An 11,642-nucleotide genomic window follows, 5' to 3' on the forward strand; every position below is an offset into this window, starting at 1 on the left:
TAGTGTAGACATTAGATGTCATATTTCCGCTATAAACACTAGTAGAAGGGTGTAAATCCCTACAGTGGCGTCAGAGCCTCTTGCTATTAACTAGTTTTTGCTAAGAATCGAACTAATTCATATGCTTGATAGTTTGAAAATTGAGTTTATAAAAGTATTTTAAAAGGTGTTTTAAAAGGTATTTTTAACTCATAATTTGATAGGATTCAATAAATTTTCAAATTGAGAATCACATTGATGATTAAAAGTGTTTTAAAAGTCTCAATTTGATTGAATTTCAAACTAATCCATGCTTGATTAAATTGATAGTTATGTTTAAAAAGATTTTAAAACATAAAATTTGATTAATTTTGAATTGGATTCAAAATTGATTTCAAAATTGTTCTTTGAAAAATTTCAAAAACCTAGATTTTGATCCAAAATTGGTTTGATTAAGAGTTGTTTTTAAGTTTTGGAAACTTTTGAAAAACAAAATTTTGGAATTTTAGAATTTTAGAAGTGTTCGAAAAAGAGTAGTTTTGACTTTAGGAAGCTCTCAAAACAAATTTGGAAAAATTTAAAAGTTTCTAAAAGTTTTAAAAAAAAATTTTTTAGAAGTGTTCTAAAAGGAATTTCAAAAATTTAAGAAAAGTTTTAAAATTGGAAAATAGCAACTTAGAGTTGCATAAGAAAAAAAAAATTTTTTTTTTTTCTTTTTGGAAACTAGGGTTTTGAAAAACCCTAGTGTCCGGCCAGGAAGCTTCCTGGCCGGACCAGAAGCTCCTGGATGCGTCCTCTGGACGCGTCCAGAGCAGCTGCTGAGACGCGTCTTGAAGACGCGACCAGCAGCTGCGACAGAAGCTTCTGGACGCGTCTTTGAGACGCGTCCAGAGCAGCTACTAAGGACGCGTCTTGAAGACGCGACCAGCAGCTGCGAAGGAGCTTCCTGGACGCGTCTAGGACGCGTCCAGAGCACTCGACCAAACGCGTCTTGGAGACGCGTCTGGGAGGTTCTGGGTGTCTCGGACTAGTCCGAGACACCTAGTGCTGGTCCGGTCCAGTACCAGACACGTCTAGGACGCGTCTGGTACATGGACTAGCGTCCTGGCTCCGGCCAGGACGAGACCAGGCCTTGATAGGCCTCGGCCAGGACATGCCGGCCCTATGGGCCGTGCTATGTCCGGACCTTGTCCGAGCCCTTTTTGGGTTTGGGCCGGGACTTGTCTAGGACTTGTCCCGGGCTTTTTCGAGGCTTTTCGGACCACGAAAAGGGACCATCATTCGAGTGGGAGTTTTTGCCAAAAATTATTTTCCGATTCCAACCAAATAATTCCAAAATCAATCCGGGCCATCCAAGAGCCCAAAACGGATTTCTCTTTAAACTGATTTATGAAATCATTAAGAATCGAACCAATATTTTTTCCGAAATTGACCCGGGCTTTCTCGAGCCCAAAACGGAGTTTTTCTTAAAAGATGATTTTAATCATAAAAGATAAAACCGGAAAACACCATTAGTTGAATTCTTCGAATTTAGACTTAAGGTCCGTAATGTGACATGTGATGTCAACAAAAGTATCTCCCAAGATAATCATGCATATATAATTCTTAGCCTTTATATATTATATGATTGCATGTGATGTGAATGCGGGAAACTAGTATGGCCATAGATTTATTTCCTTATTCTTGTTTTAAGCACGGATGGGTGCATGCTTTGTAATTAATTTTAATTTCAAGTTTATACGATCTGCGAATCGTTAGAGTCTTGTAATTAGAGTTTAGGGTCTATGAGTCCATTGAAGAAACTCGAGGATGAAATCCAAAGGCGAGTGGGAGAAATCAATGGAGGTTCAAAGATGGCGATCCAAGACGAACCAAAAGGCGAAACAAGAAGAAAACCAAGGGAGATTAGATCTTCTAGGTTAGGGGCCATACTAGGATCCATGTCTGCTTGATTTACTTTCTCGCGCGCATTTACTTACTTATTTACGCTTTATGTCGTGGATGTTAGTTAGGCTAAATAGTTCACTATAACAAACACCAGACTAGCGTAAAAGTCCCCAAAAGTAATCTTGAGTAATCGCCTATCCAGATTAAGACACTCGTTGCGCCCTTGTTCGAGGAAGGTGGGTCGGCCTTCGCAGAGTACCTCCTCTACCTTGGGACAATGCGGGTAGGTCTATAGAAGAGGCCTACACGTCTAAATGGTTCTACTCAACGAGATCAGCAAGAGAGTCTTGGATACTCGAGGCAAAAGGATAGATTAGTCATTCATTAATGAAATCTATTAACCAAGAGTCATAAGGTATGATCAGTGAAGGAATTCACTCACCCGGAACGACGGAGTCAAAGGGTAGGGCCTTCGTCCGCTTTACTTCGAAGAACTGGGGTCTTGGAATCACTTATTCAATCGGGGACGATTTTTATTGAATAATGTGGGAAAACTAATGTTTTTCAAAACGATAACGAGTTTTAAAACTTTGCCATTTCTTTATGTAGTTTTAAGATGACACAAACGATTTCAACATTGAATCACACCTAAGGGAGGTGCTGATCCACTTCCTAGAAAGGAAGAATGAATCCGAGAATAATTCTCAGATTCAAAAGGAAGGTCACTAGAATACCCAATCCCAATGTTGACTCATACAAGAGAAGGTCAAAAGCCATTTGCAAGCAATCGTATAACATTCTCTTTGGAAGAATAATGAATGCTAGCATAACCATTAAGACAAACTAAGGAAGAATTTCCCACAGAAGTCATAAATGGAGAGGTACGAGACCTCCAAGGCAATCTGAAAGTCATCCTAACGGAAGACAACAGAATACATCTATCACCCAATTCAATATTGATTGAACAAAGATAGATAAGACCTTAGATGAGTCACTCAGGTTGTTACAAACAAACTGAGCAGAACATACGGGAATATCCAGTCTAAGAAAGGTTCTTGAGATTTGGTACAAAGAATCTAAGAAATAGATTCAAAAGGGCAAAAGGATCAGTCAAGTGAGACAAACATTTGATCAAAGAAAAGCAGCTACCGAGTACATGATCAAGAGTATTTCTCATTACTGTGAATGTTTCTGAACAATGGCTAGACCATTTAAAAGGAAACTACCTTTAGCACCTGGAGGACAAAAGGAATGGAATTATGAATTCCGATTCCGTATCCTTGTTAACAAAGTTAAAAACAAGTATCGTAAAATTCCTTCATCAGGTATTTAAGACCAGATGAGCGGCTCAGTGGGAGCTCAAGGAAATCACATACTTGACTAAAAGAAGTAAAGATCCAAGAGGGAGCAGAAGCAGTAATGCTAGGGATGCTGAAAGGGATCGAAGTCTTCTTTTAGACACTGATCTAGCTTAGAACTTAATAGTGATTATTTTGTTCTTCTAGAAACGTCTGATGTTTTAAACCAGTGACAAAATTAACTGAAGGTTAACATTGATAATGGCTAAAATCAAGAGATTCAAACTCATTAAACTTCAGCATTGTCAATTGGGTCTTAAGGACTAATTGACAAAGTCACCCCTTTCAAAAGGCATAAAGACTAGTAATCTATTAGGACTCATACGGTGTTATGCAGACCTATAAGTTTACTTGCAGAAGCTAACGAGAGAAACTTCAAATACGTACTCTGACAACTTCATGAAGTATGGAAACGTACAAATCATAAAGTATAAGTCAGAATGTTTGAAAGGTTCAAACAAAGTACAAACCGAAGTAAAGAATCACTTTGACAAGATAGTGAAAACTTAAGTCAAACACTTGATAACCATCAAAGGAGTTGAGAAACAGTTTCCCAACTCTGCTCCATGGAACACATCCGACGGATGGTGGATTCAGTGGGAGCAATCGAACATTGCTATGCATAATTCGATCAAAGATGAGTTTAAGCCAGTCTTCCGAATATTTTGGGACATATTCTATAAACGATTGTTTTCACACTTACCAAAATTCCGTCTAAAGCTAAATTTGTAAAAGCATTACAAAACTAGCTAATATCTGACGCAATTTCTTTTTAAAAAAAAAAGAAATTTGGGCTTCTTCCATAACCAATCAAGAGAACAAAGTGTTTGTTGTTCATGATAGTATTCTTCTAATAATTAGCACACCTAGTAGTCTGTGAGAAAACACTAATTATTACAAGAATAAGTGGGAGAAAAGTACAAGTCGATTTAATTCGATCATGAGAAAAATCATGGAGGGTCATGAAGAACAATCATGAAACTTGTACAAGTCGATTTAATTCGACCAAGAGCAACAAACTGCGACTCCTTGGAAAAGGAAAGGTTAAAGATATAATCTTATAAACCCACCGCACAAAAGCGAATGTCATTCGCCGGAGAACTCTCAAAACAAGTGAAAGTGTCTCTAAAGGAATATCTCAAAGTAGTTGAGAAAATTCCAAATTGTTGTTCAAAAGCCCTAAAAGGTCAAATCTCAAAGACACAGAAAATAAAGGTTATTTCTGAAGAGATAAAAGACCTGCGCAGAAACGGAAACTGACTCTAGATTTTGGCTAGAAGCCAAAATCATCGTGGAATCCATATCTCGTCAAGACATGAAGCTTGATAATTTAAGTCAACAAAAGACCTAAATTGGTTTTCCAAAATAGAAAACTGAGAAGGATGGAAACATTCGTGTTTCCCGAAACGAGACAAGAAGAATAAAGATTCTTCCAATCAAGTTATGTCCACAAGCATGCTTCAGAAATCTATCGACGGATTAAAAGCACGCAAGAGTTAGAATCTTCGATTCAAAAGGCAATCAGAGAAATTTGATTCCTGGAGAATGAAGAAAATCTTGAATCACGAGTTTCAAGAAGGTAAGTGGGAGTAAACAAACCTTCCGGGTCCGTATGCAGAGTACATACAAAAGATTGAGTACGACATAAGGTGTTGTATAACAGTAACGAACTGACTCAATAAAGGACCACACACAAAAGGATAAAATGCCATTTTGGGCATCTGAAGATCTATAAGCATAGATCAAAAGGATGATAGGATTAGAGAGACTCAGTACGCTGAGATGCTTGAGATCCGAAACAGAAAATCTAAGACTCGGAAAGTCTAAAAGAATTTCGACCCAAAAACTCATAACAGAGGGCGTTGCAAAACTCGGAGTCTAAAAGACACCGATGAGCTAGCACGCATGAGAGAGACATTTATGTTCGAAAACATAAAGTCAATCATGTTGGACATGATTAGCATTTAAACATCCGAATTCGGATTGGAAAACCGAAACACTACTTAGTACATCCTAGAAGGCTAAAGGATGAAGTAGTACAAAGTTGAACATGTCATCGTAGCAAACTTCCAGACATGGAAGGAAAGTAGGCTAAAAGTGTTTTAAGCCGGGAACTGTTGCAAATACTACACAAAGAATTAAAGGCCTTAACTCTAGTAAAGATTACTAGATATTATCAAGGTTGAAGATAGTAATCTTCAAATTAATTGATAATAAGCAAAGTTTAAAACCGACTACCACGGTAGTCAAACTAAACTGTCACCTAAGACATAGTATGAGATTCATACACAGTCTAAGGCATGAGGTGTAATTTTAAACCTCGACAAGTAAAACTGAGTGGGTAAAAGGAGTTTTACGGAAGAGGCTCAGATTTACAACTCTCGTTATCAGAAATAATAAGAATTATTTCACCAGTCGTCTAAACTTGGTTTAGTGTTTAAACGACAGTCCATCGATAATAAAACGTTCCGAATAGGTTTGTCAGATACGTGATCTGATGAATGAAACCCTATTAAGTGAACTTGGAATAATTATTATCAAAAATCCCTGGTCCAGGTCATTGCATGGACAACAATGACTCACGAAGACTAGCACGGGAGTCGATGGGATAGCGCAGTTTCATGGGCTATATGAATAGTATATTCTATTCGACTACGTGGGTGTGTAAAAGGTTTATACACTGGATAACCCTCAAATGAGAAGTACATCATTCGTGATGAACGTCAATACTTCTCATAAAGACAATTGGAGAGATTCCTCAAAACATGAGTGCTCCACTCATCTTATGTAAGGAATGCCCGACTTTGGTTCCGTTAAACGCCGCGCCGTAAAAGGAGGTTATAAAGACGGATACTGGGAAGGACAGGATAGACATGAAGTTAAGTGGGAGCGCAAGAATGGATTGTGTCACCCTAATCACATTAGGTACAAAGTGTCTCAAGGCCACTTGATGAGTAGCAACTGAAAATGCGTGGCCGCGCTCAAACGGATTAAAAGTTAATCGTTTGTCTTTTACAGTTGTACTCGGATATCAAGAAAGTCTGAAAGATGTGACGTATCAGATGGGATACTAAATTGACACGGCAATCGAGGCATTGCACTTGTTCTAAGTCCAAGTGGGAGTCTGAAGGAGTTGAAGGAGATGTCCTTCGACCAAGGTGACAATGCGAACAATTTGTCGGATAGGACAATTGATGTGGAAGATCATCAAGTCCGATTGATTTAGGGATCGTAGAGTTGTAGCTAGAGACCAACTACGATCGTCGAATTACGAAGTAATTCGCGGCTAACTTCGATCGGATCCTACAACGGGTTACACATAAGAGTGACAAATTGATCTAGGATATGACTAGTGGGAGTGAGATATAATCATGGGAGTGTCCCATAAACATATCTCATAGGCCTAAAAAGGAATTAGGCAAAGATAGTACAAAAGGCCAAAAACAGGGTTTTTGGGCCTAGACCGGTTCGGGTACTTCTAGGACTCGGATTGGGCTGAATTTTGGAGGGTTAGTTGCTGATATAATAAACATTATATCTGCCAATTTTCGTGGTGTTTGGGAACCTCCTCCTTAGGGAATTGAGAAAATACCAATAGTTGCTATTTTCGACTATTTCCCTAAATCTTATTCTAAAGGGTGTTTTAGGAAACCTAAAAGGAGGTGGATTCTTATTAGGGTTCTATATAAACACTCTTAGGGCAAAGAATAAGGTGTGGAATTTCTCTCTAAGCTTTCTTACTCTACCACATCAAGTAGAGAGGAGAAAGTGAGCTAATTCCCATTAACTATCAATCTAGTCAAAGAAGAAGGTGTTCTTCTTTTCCAACCACCATTGGTGTGCTAGCTATACAACAAGGTGGGAGATCAAATTGATTGCTCGTGTCCCAAGTAGAGGAGCTACACTTGAAGCTCTTGGTCTTCTTCAATCAATTCAACTAGTTCGAGGGAAAAGCGATTAAGGTAATCTACTATCTCCATTAGATTAATTACTAGTTTTGCATGTGATCCTGGGAATACTAGTGTAGACATTAGATGTCATATTTCCGCTATAAACACTAGTAGAAGGGTGTAAATCCCTACACTAAGGGGTTTAGTTGGTAATTTGAGTTTGAAGCAAGAGGTGGTGGAGGTTTACTTTGACTACCAGTTCGCAATTCATTTGACCAAAAATCAAAAGTACCACGAGAGAAGAAAACACATTGATGTCAGGTATCTCTTTATCAAGGATGTGATTGAAGAAGGAAAAATCACAGTGAAGAAGGTGTCCAGGAAAGAGAATCCATCTAATATGTTGATTAAGACAGTGACAACTTTTAAGTTTAAATATTGCTTAGACTTGATTGGAATTTTCAAATGTTGAGCCCTTTGGTGGGCACTGAGCAAGCCCTGCCGGACTGGTGCAACACCGACTCAAATTTATGGTGGTGGCAAATTCAAGTTAAGGCGACATATTTAAGTCAAGGTGGAGAATTGTTAAGGGTCTTGAATGTAGGTTGATATCTAACCCGGTTTGCGATCCGCCAACCCGCGTAAAATTTTAGACCGTTAGCAGGGCTGGTCTCCGAGGCAGGGTTGGTATGCGAAGCAGGACTCATGTTATGTCAGTTATTAGTGTTGGCGGTTTTCATATATATATTTCTAGAATCTGAATAGAAAGTCAGTGAGTCGGTGAGGCGATGTGTCGATGGAATTAGGGTTGTAATGACTATATAAATTAAAATCCTAGTGCCTAGTGATATCTAGAAGTCGAATTCTCACGAATACCTTATGTAACTTGTTTGCTTATCATAGTGAAAATTGTTGAGTTGTTGTTCGCCGTGGAGTAAGTTTCACCAATCAAACCACGTAATCTCTTGTGTTCTGTGTGACTGTTTATTTCCTATTATTTTTCTTGATTTACTTGATTTGGTCGCAACAAAAATAAAGAGTAATTTTGTTGATGGAAAGTGGACTGAAAAGAGATCTAGGTAGTCATGAATCATAATGAAAGGTCAGTTTTAACAAACAATTTCAATGGGTCATCTTAAAGACACAAAAATAGAGTTAACCTTTTCTTTTACAGTAACCCACCCCAACTTTGATGTAGATATTAGGACCAAACCCTCAGTTTTTTAGAACAACTGATATAGTCGCCCATGATATATACTCCCGTGATAAAGATTTATGAGAGGTAGCGAAAAAAAGTTGCAAAGATGCAGATTTGCGAGAGAAAGAGACCAGACGGCGAGAGTAAATGAAAAATGAGATTTGCATACCCTAACTGCCTTATTTACTAAATACTTAGTACTTCAACAAATGAATTATTAATTAATGTATCAATGTGAATTGTTAAGTCATTTATTTTTTCGTGTAGTAGTTGGACACCCATTCCAGAACTCGGTGTCCCAAGTTTGATTCTCGGTGAAAGTAAATTTTCATGATGTATTGAAATTTAGTTATTAAAGATATAAACCACCCAAAGATAGAAATGTAGGGACTTTGGGCTCTATAGGATGACCTCAAAAGTTTTTACATGACCTTCGATCCTAATATACTTTTGACGATGAGAGTTATATATAGTACATTCAATTCATAGTATAACGAAATGACCCTTCGATTCCTTGTTCTTTTTTTTTTTTTTTTTGAACCCCTTCGATTCCTTGTTAAAAAGAAAATTAGATTATTTCAATTCAATATGAGACTGAAAAAAGTTGACCTACCATGCTTCTCTAGGTGACTAGGTTCGTAGAGAAAAATTGAAAAAAAAAATTCGTAACAACCAACAATGGTACTCCAAATGAATACTATTAAAGTAACTTCCTAATTGAGGCCCCTGGCCATTACCACCTTCTCCTACCACAACTCTCCCCACTCCACTTTCACCATCATCTTAGCCCGACCACCACTGACCATCACCACCATCAGGGGCGGACCCACATAGGGGCCTGTGGGGTCACGTGCCCCCACAGGCCCAAGATAATTTTTACTTTGGATAGAGCTGAACCTTATATGTAAAAGTAACTGCATTCTGTTATCTTATAAGAGCTCTTGGCGTGGTGGTGTGTGATTGAGTCTTCCGTGCAAGAGACAGGAGTTCGACTCACACCAACCACTACATTTTGTGTTTGGTTTTGTATGGATAAATTTGTGTCTGCCCCCTAGTCTTTAACTAATTATCGTGTGGTCCATATATTTCTCTGTTTTGGCTCTATTGAGTTCCGTATTCGATGACATTTCATTTCCCTTTTAACTTTGTTAGAACTATTTTTTTTTCATATTATTATATGTCTTCTTATTTTATTTTACTTTTTTGTATATACATATATATATATTTATTTTGAACTATTTTTTCTTAACTTAATCAGCTTTCTCTTTTCATAACTTCTTTAAGAACGTAAAATGTGGCGAATAAAATTTATACATTAATTTTTATATGACTTGAACGTATATAAGACTAGTTATTTTAATTGAGATAGTAAATACATCTTACAAGTTAACAATAATCGATTTTGTTGAAAGTTTAGGTATAAGATACACAGATCGATCGCTTGAATGTCATATCGAGATCTTGGACAATTAAAGCTTCATTTTATAATTAAAAGTGCCCCCACAAAAGAAAAATTCTGGGTCCGCCACTGACCACCATCTTGGTCTTTCATCTTCCCAGATCACTACTACCACCACCATCACCGTCACCCTAACTAGTCAAATATTTTTTTGAGTTGATAAATTATTTATTACCTACTAAGGGTAGTTATATAAAATGAAAAATGTCTTAAAATAATGAATAAAAGAGCTATATATTTTAATCTATATAAAATATGGTAAACAAGAAAGTTGTTTACAAATATATGTCAAAGTGATTGTGATGTATTTATTTAACAACCAACTTTTATTTTTTTGTTGAAAATTGAAATATTTAACAATCAAGTAATAATAATAATAAATGGTGCTTTCTAAATTAAGATTATCTCTTTTTGTTGAAAAATTTAAGATTATTTGAATAGAGAAAAAGCTTAAGCAACTATTTTCCTATTTCTTGATGGAGTCCTTAAAAATTCACTCAAAAAACGTGGAAATATCAATTTTGATTTTCAGTGGGACCAAAAATTTGTAATTTATTGATATTGGTTTATTAAAGATGTAAATAACACGTTGGTTTGGTTGACCTTTAGAATTTAGAAATTATGTCAAACAATATCTAATTGTTTATTGTACTTACGAAAAAAACTTTAACTAAAAGAATATGAAATTTTTGACAAAAATTAAAAATTCCATCGGCTATAGTACTCTATCGATATGAAAATAAATTCGGTAAATCTTAAACTAGATAATAGTATAATTTAGGTGGGTGAACAGGTAGGGTGCAATGTCAGGTATCTTACTTTAACCAAAAAAAGGAAAAGTAGACATCAACTCAAAACCCAACTTCTTATTGGTTGGATACTTTGAAGTCATCCTCTCAACAACAAAAACATTTGGTGCAACAATATTTGGTGGTTACCACGTGGACCATATCAAAATTTTCTCTTGACCTAATTCCCTTTTTTTAACCCCAATCCAATGATAGTATAGTTGAGCTAACATTTTTTTTTTTCTTTTTTGAAATATTTCCCTATAGATTTGAACACAATTCTACTCAATGTTAGAGACACAAAATAGTAGCCAACTAAAGTTAGTATTCCTTCAACAAAAAAAAAAAACTAAAGTCAGTATTAATAACAAAAAAAAGAGTCAGTATCAATAATAGTAGCCAACTAAAGTGAGTGTTAATAATAATAATATCACATTTGCTCTTGATATATATAATGGGTTTTTAAAGAGAAAGATAGTGTTAATATACAGGCAAAAATTTTGTTATTCGAAATAGAAAGATAAATCACTGACCAACTAAAGTCTGGTTCACAAAGCTGACAACTTTTCTACTTTCTCAAAAAAAAAAAAACTCTTCTACTTGTTCAGTAGTAGCTCATAACATCGCCACATAGACAACCACACATAAAACGACCACTGAACTCTTTTAGTTTTTCATATTTAGGATTATTGATTTCGCTTGAGATTTTCTCATAATTCTAAGATACTAGTTGAAAAAGAGAACTACTTTTGCTTGAGATTTATAACTTCTAAGAAAAAATTCCTTATAAAAACATGTACTAATTTGTACTTAGCCCCAACTCATGTATAGTTTTTTTTATTTTGGATAACTGATAGGGAAATAAAGTAGTTTCCAAATAAACTGTGGAAAAATAATAACGAGACATCTCGACCACTAAAGTAGTTGTGACTTCTTCGAAGTTCCAACTAAAATCTCTTTAGTAATTAGCATGCAGTATAAAGCACTGATCTCCATATAAACTAGGTATTATTCTTGCCTCTCTCCTTTGATAATTCCAACTAGTGTTCATAGAAATCCAATTAACCTATAAAATTTAATGGT

Source organism: Eschscholzia californica, unplaced genomic scaffold, assembly GCF_041429995.1.
Source record: "Eschscholzia californica isolate CP2 unplaced genomic scaffold, dmEscCali1.0.p SCAF_1, whole genome shotgun sequence".
In the NCBI taxonomy this organism is placed as follows: Eukaryota; Viridiplantae; Streptophyta; class Magnoliopsida; order Ranunculales; family Papaveraceae; genus Eschscholzia; species Eschscholzia californica.